Source organism: Tachysurus vachellii, chromosome 3 (genome assembly GCF_030014155.1).
Source record: "Tachysurus vachellii isolate PV-2020 chromosome 3, HZAU_Pvac_v1, whole genome shotgun sequence".
Classification (NCBI taxonomy): domain Eukaryota; kingdom Metazoa; phylum Chordata; class Actinopteri; order Siluriformes; family Bagridae; genus Tachysurus; species Tachysurus vachellii.
Genome location: NC_083462.1, coordinates 29,996,650 through 30,017,818, shown reverse-complemented (window position 1 = coordinate 30,017,818; position 21,169 = coordinate 29,996,650).

Genomic DNA, 21,169 nt, shown 5'->3' with positions numbered 1-21,169 from the left:
GTCATACGCTCCTTTTACCTTCTTCTGAGCCTGAAACCATCACCTTCCTACAGACTAAAACGTTTCTCAGTCACATTTTCTCAGTTGCTCCTTTATCTCCATATGATCAGGAATAAAACGTTTAGCTTGGATCAACATTCCACACCTCATGGCACATGTCATTTCCTTTATTAAACACCCTTAAGTGAAGTATCAGTTTAACCAAGTTTTCATGTCTTCAGATATTCTCAAGACGGCTGGTTGTGTGAACTGGAACTTTTAATGGTAAAAACTACTGCTATAAATATCAACATGCATGTGGATGCAGCCTGAAAGTCATTCTGAAGCATTTCACAGCCTATTGTGAGACCCGAATTGAAGGTAGTGTGGGAGATATTTTATGGCTAACGGTGTATTCTCTGGGTAGTAAGAAGAGGGCTAGAAACAGAGAGAGGTGCAGCAAAGAAAGGAATAAGTTAATGATGACTGGAGTGTGTATGGACATTACGCACAATTGTTTCTTGGTTGTGTGTAGTTTGGCTTGTATAGTATAAATTTAAATACAGTATAAATTTTTAACTACAAATGTTTCCTTTTTTAGCACTGGATGATGTCTTTTATATATTATATTTGCAGTTCTGTATTTTATCTGAAAGCCACAGTTTTGGGCAGGTTGTGTTTTAAGCTATGTCAACAATGCATGCTTTTATTTAAAAAATGTTTCTACTGGAGCTGTGTTTATAGTCACTGAATGAAGCATTGATTTCAATTGTATAAGCAAGTCACAGAACTGGTGAACAATTCAGTTCTGTTTAGTGTAAACACTGAGTCAGTGCATGTGCTGCTGTCAGCTGTGTCACACTAAGCAGAGAGAAATCCATATTCCCCACTGTGCATTTTCTCATTATAACACAATGCTTATATACTCACAAGAGAAGAGAGATGTTCTGTTCTGGCTCTACATCTTTGCATCTGCTCAGACCTTCTCATTATGTGTGCTATAGAACTCCAAAATCAGTGATGGACAGGGGATGGACAAGGAGAGAGACAGTAAAGAAAGGAATCATTTAGCGATGACTACAGAGTGTGTGTGCATGCGTACGTGTGTGTGTGTGTGTTAAGCTTGACTCTGCTGTTTCCTCTGTAGTCCTGTAGTCATCCTCTCTGTGCTGTTGAGTCAGCCAGGCTGCTCACGCTGAGCACAGGAGAGATGATTGCTTTCTGCTGCTGGGAGACCTGTATCCAAAAGAGCCACACACTAAAGGACATAAACTCTTCTTTCTGTCTTTTTGGAGTTTCCTTTTGAACAACGCACTGTTTCTATTTTTCAGAAGAAAGTGGGCAAAAACCAAAGGGACAGAACACGTACATCAGGTGTATGCAAAGGGAAAGGATTGTGCGAGAGGAAGACTCGATGTCTGGAAACAGCCAAAGACTGAAGTAGGTAGGGGCTGTTACTTTACACTGCTACTTCAAATGCTGAAGTTACTGATAGACTCGATAACACTGCATACTTGAGGTATCTGTGACGAGGTTGTACTGAGAATTTTGAGAATCGATCACTTTGATCCATGACTGGATTGGTGAAGATCATTGGAAGATTTTTACCTTTGAACACCGTGTGTTCATTAGGCGACTGTATGTATTTACAGAGTAACACATACAGTAAAGGGGGAAACCCATGGATCTCGTTTATCACTGGTGTCTAGACATACGTAGACAAGTCGTGTGAACCTTTTCAAAACAAATGTGAAAATGGATGTTTGCTTCGATTTTATGTTCAAGTTCTGTAAGCATGTCTATGCAGAGAGCAAAGGTGGAAAATAAAGCTGCCAGTGAAATGTGTTGACTCAGGACTGCTGGTTTTGTTTGTAGCAATCATAGATCTTGCTAATAATTTAAATGAACCATAAAATTCGTTTATTTTGTTTACGGTTATGCTCAAACATACAGTCTGTAAACATTGCAAATAATTTATCTTAGCTAAGAAATGAGACACAAATGCAACAGCTGTATAAGTTCACATGCGTTTCAACGTTGTTTTTTGGCTGCAGACAGAATCATGGCAGAAATTTCCCAGCGGTTATTTAATAGACTTGTGCCTGGTGTGTCGGATGCCATGATTTTCTTTGGGCCCCAAATTGATCCCCTGTACTGATGTGCATTAAACACCTGTGTAATATTACCTCCATGTTTTCATGGGTTTTGGAACATCAGCAGCTTGGTTACCTGTGTAGCTGATGTGTATATTAACGTTCACAATTATATATATTACATCGGGCATCAAGGCAGGATACACCCTGGACGGAGTGCAAACCCATCGCAGGGCACACACTACAGACAATTTTCCAGATGCCAATCAACCTAACATGCATGTCTTTGGACCGGGGGAGGAAACCGGAGTACCCGGAGGAAACCCCCGAGGCACGGGGAGAACATGCAAACTCCACACACACAAGGCGGAGGCAGGAATCGAACCCCAACCCTGGAGGTGTGAGGCGAACGTGCTAACCACTAAGCCACCATGCCCCCATATTACATTAAAACTTTTTGTAAATTCATTTTCAAACATCATAGGCACCACTTACTGAGGACATTAAATGGATTTTTATACTTGAAATAGTTTCCCAGAGAGATTGTAAACTCTGGCTAAACAGAAACCTGGGTTTTGTTGTTTGACATCACTGCTCATACTGTACCCCGGGTTAGCCATTAATCCTAATCTGCCTTTTCACAGTGATCCTAAACCCTGTCTTTTTAACCTCCTTGTTAGCGTATTTGCTGTGTCGACAACCATGATTACACACGTACAAAGTCCAACCGTTTTGAATAACGGCTTCTCTTTAAGGTTCTGAAAAAACGAAAGGCAGACAGTTCAGTTCCCAAGCAGTTATTCTTAGCTTTCACAGCTTTAAAATTTATTTTTGCTCTTTTATTTTCTGTGTAGTTGACCAGGTGTCTGATTTATCCAACTTTAGCTAATTTTTCAGTCCATTCTTTAAACGCTGTATCTCTGATTTGCCCTCCGGTTTGTCCTGAACAGACAGGGGCGTGTAAGAATGAAGTAAATGTGTTTGTGAATCTGAAAGATGGAGGTTGTGCATGTGTGTGTGTAGATGCTGCATGTCTTACTGGAAGCTATAATCTGTGCAAGACACAGACATAGTGATTTATCGCTTTGAACATCAATCAGTGTGACAGGAGAATTATCACTTGATGCTTCAGGATATTTTTCAGTATATTCAGATTCTTTCTGTCTGACTTGCAAGACAGAAAGATGGACAGACATTCATTTTGCAGAGATGTACTTGTGTTGTAACTCTGCAAAAGTGTGTGCGTGTGTGTGACTTTTCTTTGCTTGTTTTTATTGAACTTTGACATGGCTGGCTTAACTACAGTATTATGTTACAGCTTTCCTGAAAAATTATCCAATGATGCTTTCTAATTGTGCTCAGCATGCAGATTCAGTCCACATCGTCAAGGTAGCTGGAGTTCACCATAGCAACTCACTGACCCATATAAATTTTTGTCATGTTTCTTTTTGAGATGAACTTTCCTGGATTTAGTCTCGAGTAGCTTGATTATGGGCATGATTATGATTATAGGGAGTGTTCCTGAGTCACTGGAAAACCCTTGATACTTTTCAGGCTTAAAAAAAAACTGTCGTGTGTGTGTTTATAGAGTGGAAAATGATAAATACACCAGGGGCCTTAGATTGCTTGCTGAATTAACTGACAGCTTATTTCTAGCCCAAATTGGCTCCATTGATTATTGGGGAATATTTAGCAGCTTTTAATTTCACTCCTGGTGTAGGTGGAAGAAGTGTGTTATTTATTTATTTATTCATTCATTCATCTTCTACCACTTATCCGAACTACCTCGGGTCACGGGGAGCCTGTGACTATCTCAGGCGTCATTGGGCATCAAGGCAGGATACACCCTGGATGGAGTGCCAACCCATCGCAGGGCACACACTCTCATTCACTCACGCAATCACACACTACGGACAATTTTACAGAGATGCCAATCAACCTACCATGCATGTCTTTGGACCGGGGGAGGAAACCGGAGTACCTAGAGGAAACCCCCGAGGCACGGGGAGAACATGCAAACTCCACACACAAAAGGTGGAGGCAGGAATCGAACCCCGACCGTGGAGTTGTGAGGCGAACGTGCTAATCACTAAGCCACCGTGCCCCCCCTCTAATTATTTATTTATTTATTTATTTATTTATTTTGTTCATGCGTTGTTCATTGCCTTAACGTTGTCAGGTTAGAATCTTGGGAGTCAGTCTACATGACAAAAGTTGATATTTTAATGAGAAGAATTTGAATCTGTGCCTCAAATATTTATTATTCTGATATTCTTATAAAGCAAAAATGTTATTCAGCGTGTTTTTTTTTTTTTTCAAAAAATCATTTTGAAATTTTAAACTGGAAAAATTTAAATGACCTACAAATTCTTTTTATTTTATATTAGGGTTTTATTTTAGGTTTATTGTCATTTTCTACTACATTAATACTGGAAAGAATGTATTATAGCTACCTAACTATTTCTCTATCTACATAGAAAAGGCTTAAAATTACAAAAATATCTCCGAATAGACAAATTTCAAGATGTTAAAAAAATGTATAGAAATATATTATTAAATCTTATAGAAAGAAATACTAGATAGATATGGCTATATTTTAACATCTTTGCAGACTGTTTTGGATCTGCTTTTTCTGTTTCTGCTCCTATCCCAAGGCTAGAATGCAATTCACGACGGATAAGAATGAGAGCGTGATGGAGAAAGAGGAATGCCGCATTTCTTCATCAGCGATCTGCTCTGACGGTCTCTCAAGGCTTGCAATAATGAAGTCTCATTTGTCTCAGAAAAGCCCAGATTCCATTAGCCCATGTGTAATTGTGTTAACTCTTGACACGGCCTTAAATGGATGTGTGTGTATGTGTGTGTGTTTGGGTGGTATCTAAAAGGATACAGAATGATTTGTGTCAGTAATTTGTGTGCGCACATTATAGGAGTTGACCTTTCTGTTGATGGTTGTAATGATCCTGTTAGTGGAGACCGAATGGACATCGGCTTTATTTCAACCATTTTAAATTTCCTTTAAGTGAGCTAGGAATGTGATCTTGTATATTCAATCACCATTACTTCTTTGTTAGTTGTAGTTTGCAAAGAAAGATGACCTCAATGTATAGCAGGATCTGTTTTAGAGTACAAGCTGGGACAAATCTCTGTATATTCATGTATATAGGATATCTCTGAGTACTGTAGTGTCTACAGCATGACACCACAGTGTGAGATGCCAGACACACAAATGAGTATGTGTAGAGCAAACGGATGAGTATGCAGAGTGAAAGATTTTGTAACTCTTAAGCGATGACACGCTGACGCATGTGTGCGAGTTCTATCATCACCATAGTGGCTTCATGGTGAAGCATATTAGGCATGAATACGTTTAATAGGTTCATTTGTTAGGGGAAATTCAAGTGTACACAGCAGCACAGGTAAATGGAGTAACATCAATAAATATACACATACATAAACAATAACCGTAATAATTTTATGTATATAACTAATCATCTTTGACTGTGCAGTGACTAGCATCAAGGCACTAAAGTACTTGGAGTTACCTTATGTACCGAGTATATTGAGTTCTTTCCTAACTCGTACCCTGGAAAAGATCATGATGTACTAATGATGATGATGATTATTATTATCATTTTTTTTTTTCCTTGTAAACTACAACCAAAAATAATGTTAACTGAATATGCACCACAGTATTAGTACCACTCTTAAAGGATTATACAGTGATGCATCTGCTGTTTAAATAAATCAGAATTTTACAACGGATGATGCCACCAAAACCACTGCATCCGTTTTGTCTTCAATATATACAGTATGTACAAAAGAGAAAAGGAAAGAGAGACTCTGACGCAGAGGGAGAGACAGACAGACTCGGTCAGTGGAGTAGGAAGTACTGGGTAGAAGTAATCTTATCTAATCTTTTAAGTATTTGTACATATAAAACAGAATAAAAACAAAACTCAGTATGTATATACACATTTTGTTTGAATAGAAACAGAAACTATGGATGCCTTTGAAAACAAGGTAATGAACCTGTTCCTAAAAATTCATTTTCATTTATTTTAGCCTTGAATCAGATTTTAGAAGTCAGCTGTACTTGGGTATAATAACAAACATTGTCATTATTACATATAAAGTCCTTCTAAAAGGATTGGACTCTAAAAGCGTTGGACTTGAACACAGCTCCAATATCTGATTTTGAATCCTCAGCTGTGTCTGTCTGTCTTTCTTTTTCTTGTTTATTCTTTTTCTTTCTTTCAACCAGTCAGTGAATTGCCCAGTTGTGTGGCATTGTGTTTTCCTAAATTGCACCCAGTGTTACAAATGATGCTCTGTAGGCACCATGACCCTCACCAGGATAAAGGGATTGGTGAATATGAATGAATGAATAAATGAAGATCTTCAGCAGACGATTATCCTTTGTATATGAGTGGGTATAAGAATGCTTACTTGATAATAACCATGGTCTGTAGGATAACGAAGGTCATGTGTGCAAATCTGAGTGTTATTCATAGATATGTTTCACACAGAATAAGGAAAATAGCTTTGAAATGGATGAGCCGTCTTAGGAAAGTCAGTGCTGTAGAGAGCAGATGGTTGTGTAATAATAATAACAATAATAATAATAATACACAGACAGCACTGTTTGGGTGAGCGAGAGACCTAGTCAGGTCCAGGCACCGTGCTAAAACAATCACTCCTGTTTCTCACACTTATCTAATTCACTGCAATTCTTGCTACACTCGATCTCCAAGGACCCACAGCATGGATCCAGGGACATGTGAACTGCTCATTCATTGCATTCTCAGGATCCTCTTCATTTTCCTGGTCTCAATTTGGCCACTCAGTCATCTCCATGGGACCTGGAGCCCCTGGCACTGTTTCCCTCTTTGTGTTTAATTACCTGATTGAAGTCATCCCCTCTGTGCTTTTCCAGTTTATCAGCTACAGGGAGAAAGAGAGAGAGAGAGAGAGAGAGAGAGAGAGAGAGAGAGAGAGAGAGAATTCCTTGCCTGGCTTTGTCCTTCAGCTAAACCCTAGTACAACCTGTTCACTTCATTTCTCTTTCTCTTGCTCTCTCTGTCTCTGTGTATGATCATCTCACTGTATTATGCCAGGATTGTGTACTGCAGCACCATGTGTCAATGCACAAATTGATTTTCACCATGCATCTGAAACCTTTGGTTATTTGGATAAATGTCCTCAGAAATGGCATGATTAGTATGTTTAGGAGATAACTGTAGACTGTAGGTAAACCAGAAAGAAAAAGTGCCTATGCAAGCTACTTGAAACCAGATTGTTGTTGTGTGTGTGTGTGCTGAGTGCATAGTGATGACAATTGAAATAGCTTGAGATGGTGTGTGTGCAGTGTGTGAAATTGGAAAAGGCTGGCTGGCGTTGTCACCCGCTACATGTCCCATCACTCCGGGCTAATTTGCTTTTGTCTGCATAATTTCCACATGCAGGCATTTCAATAAAATTTCGGTGCCGTCACCGGTGTATTTTTATTACCCTCTGTAAAAAATCCATGCACTCCAGCTAAAGATGAAAACAACAAAGCAAACCATTGCTTCCAGCTACTGTAGAAGTGTAACGGTGGATCGTGTGGGTTGGTTGTACTGGCTATAAAAAAGAGGAACAGTACTTACAGTACACATGCAGCCATGGGTCTATGCATGTTCTTTTAAAGAACTTCTAAATATCATCGCAAAACAAAATCTGAATGAGCGAGTACATATTTACAGTCATAGAGAATATAGTCACTTATATTTAGTCAACTAAGACAAACGATTAGTGTGTTAAATTTCAGTGCACGTTTTTAAGTGACCTAGCACTAAGCACTTGGGTTTAAAATATCTAACTTGTAGTTGCAACTTATGATGCTTACATAATTTCAAAAAATGGATGGAAAGCTGATCTTGATACTGAACTGTCTTTCAAGTGAGGAAGATATTTGTGATATAAGAAAGGGGGAAAGGTGGGGCTTAATATCAAATAGGTCAAAACACCTATGCAGATGTGCCCAGTGATTCTACTTCAAACTGATGTCAGTATCTCTGCCTGCTGGCTGGAGGCCACTTGACCTGCTGATGTTGCTTCAGAGATGGAGATGGAGATGGAGTTTCTGAGCTCTCTGGGGTGAATCTGTACCATGTCTCTTCTGCATCTCGGCAGGAATTGGTCCCTTGTGATCCATTGCTCTCTCCTTTTGCCAAGCTTTTTATTCTGGTTTTGCAGATCATGAGACCATGTGGGATTTTAAAGAACTTACAGTAAATAAATCTTTCTAAATAGTCCAATAAATGTTCTGTTCTTACATGAAATACACAGTATGTTTATACTCTGGATTAACATATGTCCGCTTGAGGGCAATGACCACGTGACCTATTGAAGCAATTATATAATTATCAGAGGTACTTCCATTAAGATGGAAGTAACATGAGAAGAGAAGGACTATGATTTGAAAATGTTGGGAAAATTCTTTAGAGTTCTGCTGCCTATAGGAAAGAATGTGAAGTACAGATTTTGTCTTTCTTTTCAAACACCAAAAAAAATTTGCTGTGGCCCAGGTATGATTTTCGGGCAGAAACCCTCAGCCAGCCACTAAGGGGTTAACTCTAGTTATGTTAACTATGCTAGTCCCAATTCTGTGCCAATATAAAACAAGTGGCAACATCAAACAGGGAGCAGCAAAAGGACAACAACCATCAGCACTCCTACTTCCTATAGGATTCCACATCCTCTGTGGTACTACTGTGAAAACAAAATCAGATAGGAGCATAAATTGTCCTTAAAGACCATGAGCCAAGTGCCTGAGAGGAACAAGTACAACTGTCCCCAAAGGACAATGGAAGATCACATATTAAGTGAGAGCTGATCTGCAGCTATGGGAATTGAGAAGGTTATCAGGGGCCTTCCATGTGTTCACACTGCAAGAAGATACTAGTTTGTGCAGAGGAGGTTGGGGTGGATGAGCTGCTATGGGAGCACCTTATTGAAGGACTAGGTGACAGTTGTGAGTCCAGGGATGGACACACTCTCTCTTGTGCTCTCGCTCTCTTTTACACACACACACACACACACACACACACAAACACACACAAACACACACACACATGTTTCTGAGTTCTTCACCTGGAACTGACAACAGAAACACTGGGGAGTCCAACAAGGCACTTCATTGTCATGGTAACGGGTGTAGAGCTAAAAATAGCATGGCTTTTTCTGGATCACATGGTCCTTGGGGGAAAAAGGGAGACATCATAAAGGTGGGGAGGTGGATTTGAGTGCAAGAATGGAGGGTTGAAGGGTGCGTCTATGGGCTTTTGGAGACAAATGGGCTTTAAACACAAATATTACCCTTGCACCCCATTTATCTCTTGACTGTGCCTGAGAGGAGTAGAAAGAAAGACTTTAAGAGAAGGAGAAGAAATGTTTGAGATCAGTTTGAACAGTTTTAACAACAAAAGTTATGGTCACTGACGATCTGCAGTCATTGTATTAAGAATTTATGTTTTAAAAGATTGTCAGTTATTGTGCCTTGAGCTTTTACATAGTACCGTAGGTGACTGGAAACATGACGACAAACCTTCATATAAGAAAGAACTGAAACAGAAAGGAGTGCCAGTGTACTGATGATAAGGGTTTAATGTGAATTTCACACTTGCAGAACTTGTAAAGGAAATAATGAAAATTGGCAGATCATGAGTTTTTATGCTGTTGGTTTTATACATAATTAACATCCGTATGGGTAATTAATTGGGAGCAGTTTGTGTTTAAGGGAGCCAGTGGGAGAAAGGAGGAAATTTCTGTTCTTTTATTTTTAAAGGGAATTTGGCTTATAGAAAAAGAACTGTGGAAGAAATGGGACTAAAATGCAGCACTTGGTTATCTACAGTACAATCATTTTTGGATGCAAACAACTTCGTTAATTAAACATTTTTTGTTGATCTTAATTTTTTACATCACAGTTTGGAAGTGCTGATGATTCTAACATAAATGATTTAAATGAGGTTTATATTCATTTGCTTGCTTCAGTACATTTGTATTCCTACAGTAACGGCTCATTCACAAATTTCTAAGCCTAATAATAAATGGATTAAAAACGTGTTTACTGCAGAAAAGCATCTAATTGTCGATACGGTAAAGTATTTTGTTTGGAGACATTTATTTAACATTAATGGCAGGAGTCTTGAGTCTTAGTAAAAGTCAATATGTTTCCTTACACAGCAGGTATTTCCTCTTATTGATTACGTTATAGAAGCAATACAGAGTTGTTTTTCTTTTTTTTTTTTTTTGGTCTATAAAACAAACCCCAAAGCTTGCCACGCTAGTGATAAATTGGAAAGTGCAACCTCCTTTCATCAGTACCCTCAGTACTCTACAGTACCTTATTTTCTGTATTCTTGGTTATTTGAGTATTGAGAAAAGGCTGAATCAGTCATTTGAGACTTTGGTTGTTATTAATATTTCCCAACTATATATTTCCCAACCTATTTTCTTGCAATATTTAAATACCACATACTGTTTGTGTGAGTAAGAGAGAGAGATTTGGGGGATTGTTGAGGTGAGCCAGTGGATGTGGTGTTGACACACAGATAGTAAAGCATGCGCAGAAACTCATTTTACAGATAGTGTGCTTTTGGCACAAGGCTCAGGGACATGGATGCGCCCTGAAGTGCAATAAATTACAAAAGAAATTATCCCAACTGATAGTGTGGGAAAGCAGACTGCTAAAGCCTTTAACTTCTCTCTCTCTCTCTCTCTCTCTCTCTGATTGCAGCCTGAGTGATCTGCTTTGTCAGTTTAAAGCTTTCCTCTGCATTTACTGATTTCTTTTTCTTCTTATTCAGCCTTTCTTATGCATCTCTCTCTCTCTCTCTCTCTCTCTCTCTCTCTCTCTCTCTCTCTTTCTCTCCAATCTTCATCTATTCACATACATTTTTTCACTTTCCAGTATATTTTTGCTTGCCCTGTATTTTCTTTTGTTCCTATTTTGTCAATCATGTTCTGTGCTCCTTCTTTCAATTTATTTCTGTAATACTTAAATCCTCATGTGTTATTCTTCTTTATTCCCACCCTCCCCTCCAAATAATAGTCAGTTCATCAGTATGGAAGAAACCTCCTCCTCAATGAGTGTACGCTCTTTGTGTAAAATGCTGACGTTGAGATAATGTTCACGCTGGCAATCCGGATGTGACTGCATGGATTTGCATCTCATTTGGAATTCAATAAACCAAATGGAACTTCAACCCACATCGATGATGGACTTCATAAATATGATTATGCACAAATCAATCAAGTATAGCATTATAGTGTTCTGGCGTGGACTCTCAAAAAGGCCCTTAATGCTCGTGAGTATAGTATAGGTAATGTTATTTATTTACCTTATTGTTCCTGGCAGGATGTGTCACTGGTGCATTTCCTGTATTGATGACCTTGTACTTGAGATGACACAGTAATCTCAGGCTGGTATTCGAACCAAAACAAACTGATTAGAAATGCAACAAGGATCCTGTCGGAGAGTTGGGGGTTTGGGCAGTCTGACAACATGCAGACGAAACGATACAAGACAAGCTTTAAATGAAAGAGCTTTTTTTTCCCTGCTTGTTATTTTTCATTCTACATAGAGCTTCTCCCATGTTGCTACTGGCTGTGATTTTCATGACATGACTGGATGTTTTCAGTTATGCTTTCTGCACTATGTGACAGCTGACCTGTGATACTGTTACTGTATGATAAATATTCTAATTTCACACTTGTTCAATTTTTGCATGGAACTCGTCCTTTTGAGGAGTGTGCCTGTCATTACAATGATCCAGGAAGTCCGGAGCTGATGGTTGGTTAGTGTCTGGGCTCTTCAGGGGGGGTGGGCGTGGGGGTGGGGGTCAGATCTGATGGTGTGTGGTGGATTACTCCCCCACCTTTTGCCCAGACTACTTCCTGTCATTAACCACTCATGGTGCTTTGTGTCTAACCTCATCAGGGTGACAAATGGTTAGGAGATACTGAGGTTACATCGTTGTCTGTAGTAAAATACATTATTTTATGCTTATAAGCGCATTATCTGAGGCAGAGACTTTTACTAAACTCAGATTGTCTTTAGTAAAAGGTTGCTCCGTAATAGGCACCTGGAGGATTTCTCCAAAACAGTGTAGTTATAATAGAAACCCGCACAACAATAAAAACAATCAGTAATTCACTGATTAGAGTGTAACACTGTTCAGGAAGTGCTGAAACCATACCATAATAAATTCAACCTGGTCTTGAAGTGTGACATGTTCCCTCCAAACCACTAGAGGGTAGCCTCTAGAAAATGCACACAGACCATTGTACTGACAGGTTTTGTGGCCGTGACTGGTTTTCCTGTCTCATCTCACTTCACCTTGCCTAGCCTGATATTGTTTTCCCCTTTGGATTTGTCTACCTGCCTGACCTCTAGTGTTTTTGGCGCTTTTCTGCTCTCTGCTATAAACTCTAGGTGACAAATCCAAAAAAAAGGATTTTTTTTTGTGTGTGTCTCCTGAACACCGTCTCTCTTTTCGGAACTGTTCTATTGTGAGCCCTCTTACACACCAAGTGCTCCCCATTTTTAGCCATTTTTATGTTTAACTGATTGTAAATCTCCTCTGGACCAAATGTTACAACAGAAAACCAATAAGGAAAATAGTTTGATATTTAAGCTGTCAAAGATGTTTGAAATGCATTATATATAACTTTAACCAAAACAATTAAGTAGACAAACTAATCGTTATTCAAAATTCACAACATTTCCAAAAATGTGTAGCATAGTGGCTCATTGGCTTCACAGGTTTAGGGTCCTGGGTTTGATCCTGAGCTTGGACTAACTGTCATCATCTAACTGTAAACAATTCCTTAGATAATCTATAAACTCTATACATTATGCCTTTTTTTTTTTTTTTTTTACTTTTTACATTTTAATTTATATGAAGACATATTGTGTTTATGTAATTACTCATTGTGATGGTTCTACTCATTTGTGAATCAAAGAACTTTGGCTGAAAGTGTGTTGGGATGTCACAACGCTTCTCGACCCAAATCTGCAGTAAATCGTTTGCAATTTTTTAAAAGATTTGGGCTTTTTAAGAATTTAAGAAAATACTTTTGCTATAATTTCTGTGATTGTGAAATCCTGGAGGGACTTATTAGTTTTGGAGAAAAAGCAAACTCTTGTAATGATGCTCAGAAGAGAGTGATAGATAAGTGCAACATTTTTTATTTCATTTTTTTTTTAAGAGTACTTACTGTATCTGCAGGGGATTTATGCAGCAGTGTGGTCTGCTGTGAGGGTGATATGGGCATTTCCCAGTCTTGTGGGCTAAGCTATGTGTGTGTGCGTGTGTGTGTGTCTGCTTGTGCACACTTGTATCTTTTTGAAGTAGAGCATGGCCGGAGGCTACCTCTATCTATCTTTGTATCTTTTATATTTATTTATTTATTTATTTATTTATTTATTTACTTATTTATTTATTTATTTATTTTTGTTTTCCCCTCTTGCATTTTCTCATCCGATGAAGGGGTGTAAGGTGAAGCAAACATGGCAGCTAAACCATATCTTTGTACAGGACCTCCCCCTGGATCAAGGTCACACACTCCCTCTTCTCCTCCTTTGTCTGTTACAGTACATACCGTACACACATTTGGCATTCACTTCTCTGCCATTTGTCTCTTTCCATACACACCCAGTCACACACACACTCTTCGTCTTGCTCCTCCTCTCCATCTTCCTCTAGCTTGTGCTGCATCGATTCATTACACCTTCCAGAGCTGATACTGTGCTCATTACTTCACTGCAGTGCTAGACGCCTTCTCACACTAAACCCTTCAACACCACCTTATTCCTGCAGTCCTCGTACATCACTCAATTCACACGTCTTTTGTGCGGTCAAAGAATTATTGTTATTATTATTATATTTTTTTTAATCTGTTAAAAGATCAGCAGTCACTTATAGTCATGAATGTCAGTCATCTGTCAAGTTCAGGGCAGAAAGCACGCATATGCATAATGTTGAACAAGCGTACCAAAAGCAAAAGAATTAAAGGAAGGAATGGAGCCTAACCTCTTTTACATGTATTTTAGATAATATATTTTAATTTCACTATGCATTTATCCATTAACATGCTTTGGCATAATTGTGTGTTTTAAAAAAAAAAATCAGGTATTTGAGTAGCTGTCACTGCATAGAATAGTAAGATAAAATTTGATATAATCTCTCACTAGAATAAATAAAAAGTCCTGTTGCTTGTGTGTAATGGTGTGTAATGGTATATTGTTCCATTTAGGTAATGGCAGTCCAAAAAATTATTCTGCTGTGGTTTAAAAAAAAACTGCAATAAAAATAACATTTGGGCTTTTTATTATTATTATTATTATTATTATTATTATTATTATTATTATTATTATTATTTTAATTTTTGGTGGAAATCTGTGAAACACTATGCCCAGGATTCTTCTTTTAAACTCCTACCAGTAAAGACACGTAATTATATTCTTTAATGGCTAAATTCATGTTCAGTACATGTTTTTGGAAGAGGGCATGTTGTGATGTCACATGAATTTCATTGGGATTGTTGAGTTTGTTCATTTCTACTCAAATTCGCAAAATCCTTGAGGGACTGATTAACGGTATAGTTGCTGATTTTAGCGAAGTCAAAAATCAAAGTCACATATCAAATTATATTGGCTGAGCTAGATTGCTAGTTCTAGAGGGGAATTATTCTGAATTTACAGAATACATGATTGACAGGCATGCATTGGTGCCTTCTGATTGGCTGGAGGTCAGAGGGCTTTCTCCCTCTCCCACATGTTGCCAAATAAGAAAAACCTTATTCAGTATAAACAGTGCACAGGCATGAGTGAGCAGTCAGACATAAAGCTTGTGAGAAAAACAAAAGTTTGTTAACATTCAAGGCACACCGTGTTTATTCGTTATCCGTAGTAACTGTTTGTTCAGGGTCACCCCGGTGTATAATAGGCTACTAGTTTATTTATATTTTGGGGAAACAGAACCAACTAATTATAAAAATACTATCGTGAGTTGGTGCAAACAACTGCTGAAATAACTGGGATTAAAAATTAAACCTGGGGGGTCTAAAATAAAATCTAATTTTAGTAACTTAATTTTTAAACAACAGTTTATTTTTAAAAACAATCTCTTGTGTTCAGAATTATGGTAAGTACAAATCTTTTTTAAATAATGTAATCAAACTTACAACCTTTTGTATACGCTGCATATTAACACAAGTAAATGTGTTCATGTAAAACCTCTGTGTAAATTTGTCTTCATTCAAAAAGACTGTAAACTGTGTTATAATTCATTCATTTATTGAAGTATTTGTCTTTAGAGTGTGTTCACACCTCCATAGTTAAGGCTTGATGTAGATGATGCTGAGGAACTGAATTCAGTGCCAGATTCCACACGCTGTGATGAGTGTTGAACCTTTCGGGATTTTTTTCAGTGTTTTTTTTTCTCAGGGTATAAAAGTTAATATTTGAATATGATAGTAATAATAATGATTCCTAATAATATGGACTCGTCTTTTCCATATGTGTAGATTTACTCAATTCAATTCAAATTTATTTGTATAGTGCTTTTAAAAATGGACATTGTCTCAAAGCAGCTTTACAGAACATAAAAATGTCTCAAAAAGTACAAAAAGGTTAACATTTTACACAGATACAAAATTAATATTGTACTTTTATTTAAATGTGTTTGTATTTATCCCCAAGGACCAAGCCTTTGGTGACGGATGCAACTGTGGTGAGGAAAAACTCCCTTCACATACAAAAATTTTATACACAATCCATATAAACGTTGTTATAAACAGGCAATTAATGCAGGTGTTTGTATGCTAGGATTCTGCAGATCCAGGATACTGCCTTCATATTAGCCATGTACGCTTCTCTGCGAGCTTGCTGGTGAGAAAATAAGAAGAAAAACATGTTTGTGTGTGTGAACGTTGTGCGCACATTTGTTTATTGACAGGTATGTCAAGTGTGTGTGTGAACAGAACACAGGGCTGGAGCTTGTAATAAGATGCATTGTGAAATTATATCCTCGCAGTACAGTATAACCACAAAGCCAGTGATGAGTCAGGAAAACTGTCAACTGCATACTGTAGCATGTCTACACATCAATAGCAGAATAATCCCTGTCTTATAAATGGATTGAGTCATAAAAATGCAGTATGAAGCTTCAGTATGTCATTCATCGTTTTAAGACATGGGCGGTGAGTTCAGGCGAGGACACTGCTACGATTTCTGATACTAGTGATCATCATTAGTTTTTCTCATTATTATGCTGGTGGAAATTATTTATAGTGTGTGTTCACAATGACCTTCTCTGGGTGGGGAAAAAACAGCCTCTGCTTTTATCAGCTTTTCCTTGGAAGAAATTGCTTTTGGTCAGTGTTAAAGCCAGGGTTAGATTCAGGTGTAGGCAAAATCCTTCAATGCATTTAACACTAAAAATCTCCCTCTCTCTTTCCAGTCTGGTTTGTGAAGTCCTGCCATAGTGTTATTGTTTATTTGTAAAACTGGTTGTAATTTAATGTTACCATGCTTAGGCAGTTTTTGCCATGTCACAGCATATATATATATATATATATATATATATATATATATATATATATATATATATATATATATAGAGAGAGAGAGAGAGAGAGAGAGAGAGAGAGATGCAAAGAGGAAAAAGGAGCAGGACAGGCTCTAATGCCTTGGGGAGGAGGAGAAAAAAAATCTGGTGTAATTGAGTTTGCCAATGAAGTGTGCTGTCAGCTTTATGATAAAGCCCACTTTTCCCACTTTTCATATCCTCTCCACTTTTCCCACTACAATTACTGCCTTCTGTGGATCCCTCGCTTCTTATTTCTCTCTCATTTTCCCTCTCCCCTGTACCAAGTGATTGCAGCACCTGATGCCATTTGACATTTTCTTTCAAGTTGTACAGTTACAGTGACTCTGTGTGTGTGTGTGTGTGTGTGTGTGTGTGTGTGTGTGTGTGTGTGTGTGTGTGTGTGTGTGTGTGTGTGTGAAAATAGTGTTTTGAGAATATTTACTGAAAATGAACATGATCAGACATTTGCCTGTAGTTAATGAACTCTAAAGTGAATTTAATGAGACTGTGTATTATGATTTATTTGCTTTACAGCATATATGACTAGAGACATAGTATGCTTGGAATAAATACAGAATAACAAAAAAATAGGTATAGTTTCAGCTTAGCCAGTAAAATAAACCAAAAGAAATTACAAATAGGTCAATGTATATAGTGGTACTAACACAAAATATTTCAGGATTGTTTCTATCTGTAGGTTTGTACCTGAGAATAACCACCTTCCATTCAGATGGAATTGAATTGCAAAAACATCAAATAAGAAATACATAACACAAAATACTGTAACACCATGGTCAGCAGTCATGGTCCAAGAACGATTATTACACACACACACACACACACACACACAAAAAGGTACCTTTCCCTATCACAAACCCCAATGCTAAATAGTCTGCAGAAGCACCATAATCACTAACTCAACACACAAACCCACAAATAGTGTATATTCAGCACAGGTCAGCTGAACCCCCCCAGCTTTCCTCATCTCCCTCTGTGTGTGGGAGAGCAGACTTCATTACCCTCTGTTATCTGTTCACTAATACAGTAATGAATAGAGGGAGGATGATCAGATTTTTCAACTCTCATTTATTCTCCACTGCTGTAAAAACTGGGCCTGAGCAGGCTAATGCATTGCAGTGAAGCATCATTGTGGCAACACACAAACACACACAGCCCTACTATCTGCTCAGAGCTGTAAATTCTGCCCTGGAAATGAAAAGGGCCTGTTTTCTGCAATGAAGTGGAGCAGAAGGAGGGAGGGAGGGAGATGGAGAGGGAAGACTGCTCATGCTTATAAAGTTCTTTTAACTTTCTTAGTTCTTATTTATATAGTTGCAAACGGTTGACTGCAAGGTAATAAGAGCACTTCATAACACACAAACCCCACATGCAGGTATGTACTAATGAGCGTAGTGCAAGAGTCCCGGATGGTTTGTGTTTTAGTAAAGAATTCTTCCTCCTTTATTTGCTCATTTCTCTTGGTAATTAGTGGTGATGGTCATGCCTGTGCCCTTATATTTATGCGTGTGTGAGTCTGCATCTAGTTGTCGAGCCACCACTTCATCATCGATGCCATGATAATGAAACCCTAATTTTAATCCTATATCATTTTGCCTGCATGCACGTTCGTCCTAGTTGCTTCGTCTCATTTCTCCGATTCACATTGTATATGGACCAATGGTGTGGTTAATATTCAGAAAAGCCATCCTCCATCCTTATGGTAATTAAAATGCCATCTCTCCTTCACTCCTTCAATAAATGGGAGTGATTGACAGCTCCCTGTCCTTTACGGGGGGAGACACTGGAAAAGAAGTGGTAATGAAGAAAATAGGCTTTTCCTGCCTGCATGATGAAACAGGCTGCATTTCAATGAATCCTAACAGGAACGTTTTTGGAAAGGGGAAAGGTGAAATGGAAAAGGTTGAGCAAATAATAAGCGTCCTTTTAGTCTGTGGGATTTATGGGATTTGCACATGCTTGTGAGAACAGTGTTTCAGGCTTTGGTTGATTGTGGATTTTGAATTAACACGCTGAACTTGCTGAGTTAAGCCTTTTTGTGTATTAGGTATGCACTCAAGCAAGGATCATGTGGTGTGTAGACAGTATATAAGCTGTGTGTGTGGGGCAGTGGTGTTGTCTGAGGATGATGGACTATAAATGAATGAAAAGGTCAGAAATTTTTCAGGATGGAAATTTAGATTTAATACTACTGGCTAAGCTCAGCTGTGTGTGTGTGTGTGTGTGTGTTTGTGTGATGGGTGTGTGATGGGTGGGGGTTGTCTGTGTTTATGAGGATGAAATTGTAAATGAAAATGAACAAAAAATTTGAGATGTAATAGCAATAGCTGTGCACGTTAGGGTGTGTGTGCGCTCAATCAAAGGCTAAATGAGGTTTTATGGCCACTAAAACCATTCTGATATTAGTAGATAACAACGTTATTTCCCCTCCCTTGAAAATATGTAAATATACTTAGAAGCTATGTGAGTGGACATACTTTGTTTATCCTTTTATCTAAATGTTTGCAAGCCCATGCAGGAAATTTATCTTCCACACACGTAAGCTGGCTGCAATTAGCCTGAATTGTTAGTGTCATGGTGTGTATGCACATGTGTTTATTGTATTCATGTCTCCGGGTGGAAATTTGTGAGACGACTGGCTAGGCAGTGAAATATTTGCATATTCTTCATGCTCTGTCATTAGGAAGTGACGTGACAGAGAAATGGTATTTTAGAACAGAAAAAAGGTAAACCTGCATAATACATTTTGTCCAACCAGTACAGTATATGGATTAAAATATAAAATAGGATGATAAAGTTCAGTGAACATGATTCAAGTTTATCATGTGCATGTAGAGCTCTAGAATTTAATTATATACAGATGCTTACAGTACTGTCCAGACATTAGTGAACCCCTGGATAAGTGGCTGGACTTTGATCCTCAATGACTGGTTCAATAAAGGTCAGAGGGTCGAGCCACAGCTTTTGGACACTGATGTTAATCTTGTAGAGACAAGATAGATTAATTTGGAAATGGGGTTTGGGAGCTCACTGATTTTAAATTTGGGAAGATTTGGAACTTTGGAGACCCGGCAGGTCAGGGCAGTGGTGCTCGGTCCATTCCATGGTCCTGTAGGTTGCTGTAAAGATGGGGTGTGGTGTGGGAGGCTTGGGGTGGGGGTGGGGGGTTTGGCTGTACATTCTATATAAAAAATATTTAATATTTAAGTTTGAGATAATCTTTACTGCATGGCAAAGGGCACATGTTTATTGTTTTTCAGTTTGACAAGAGTTTGGGCAAATAAATTCCAACAAAGTGATTGATTTTAATATTTGTCACTGTTATGGAATTTAAATGTGACCCTGATTAACTATTGCTGTCTGCTTACATTTGATTGTCTGAAATTCTCTCACTCGAGGTTATTAGTTTTCAGCTCTTTTATATTAGTGTCTGTGAAAAAATCTATATTCATAATCTGAATGTAAGCAACCTGAGATGAGAGGAGACCAAAAACTGCAGTCCTAAAAAGTCCTCACTGAGCACTGTCCCAAAGAGAGGAGGATTTGTTTTTTTTTGTGTGTGAAATTAATAGAAACAGCAGATTGTTTAGACCAGATAGAGAGAGTGGGACTGAGAGGGGGAGAGAGGGGGGAGGGAGCACGGGAATGATGGGAGAGAGAGAGCAAGAGAATTTTGAATTTTAAAGGCCTTTATTGGTTTACACAGATACCATGATGAATGGAAAAAACTGAATCAAATATCATGTCATCAAACACAGAAAAATCAATAAATAAAAAGCTCTAAAATTGGAAGGGAAAAAAAATTGGCACCATACCAAAATAGGGAAAAACCATCAAAAATGAAAAAAGCAAGTTAGAATTTTCATCAACTGTACACAACACTTCATTTCTACCCCAAATATCCATGAACACAGGCAATTTCCCAACTATAGCATAGTAAGCATGTTCAACTCTGAGCCTTCAGTGGCTAAGCCCTTAAACATAGCTACTACATCTATGGCAGCCTGTCCTGTCCTTTAGTTTTTCTTTGGCTTCCAGTTTTGCTGTTCTAGATAAGAAGTTGAGCAGAACTACAGTGTTTTTGTTGTACTGTATATTTTGGCCCCAAAATAAAAACCTGAAAGGAGAAAACAAAAACAGATTTGTTAGCTGTGTCCATTCTATAGAGAGAGGATCAAGGTGCATCATGTACTACCCTCCACTGGAAGTCACCTGCCTGTTCATCTACCGGAAGCTTGTACAAGGACCGCCAACCGCCATTAGGGGAAGAGTTGTTACCAAAGTACTCAGTGTACTTGCTAGCTGGAAATTCCACTAAGGACTGTGCATGCCACACCTTTACACAGCGCATGTATAGAGATTTCTTCCTGGCCAGCTCAACTGTGTCCAGTTCTGGAGTGGTGAAAGACAGGATTAGCCTCTCTTTCTTTTGCCAGTCTT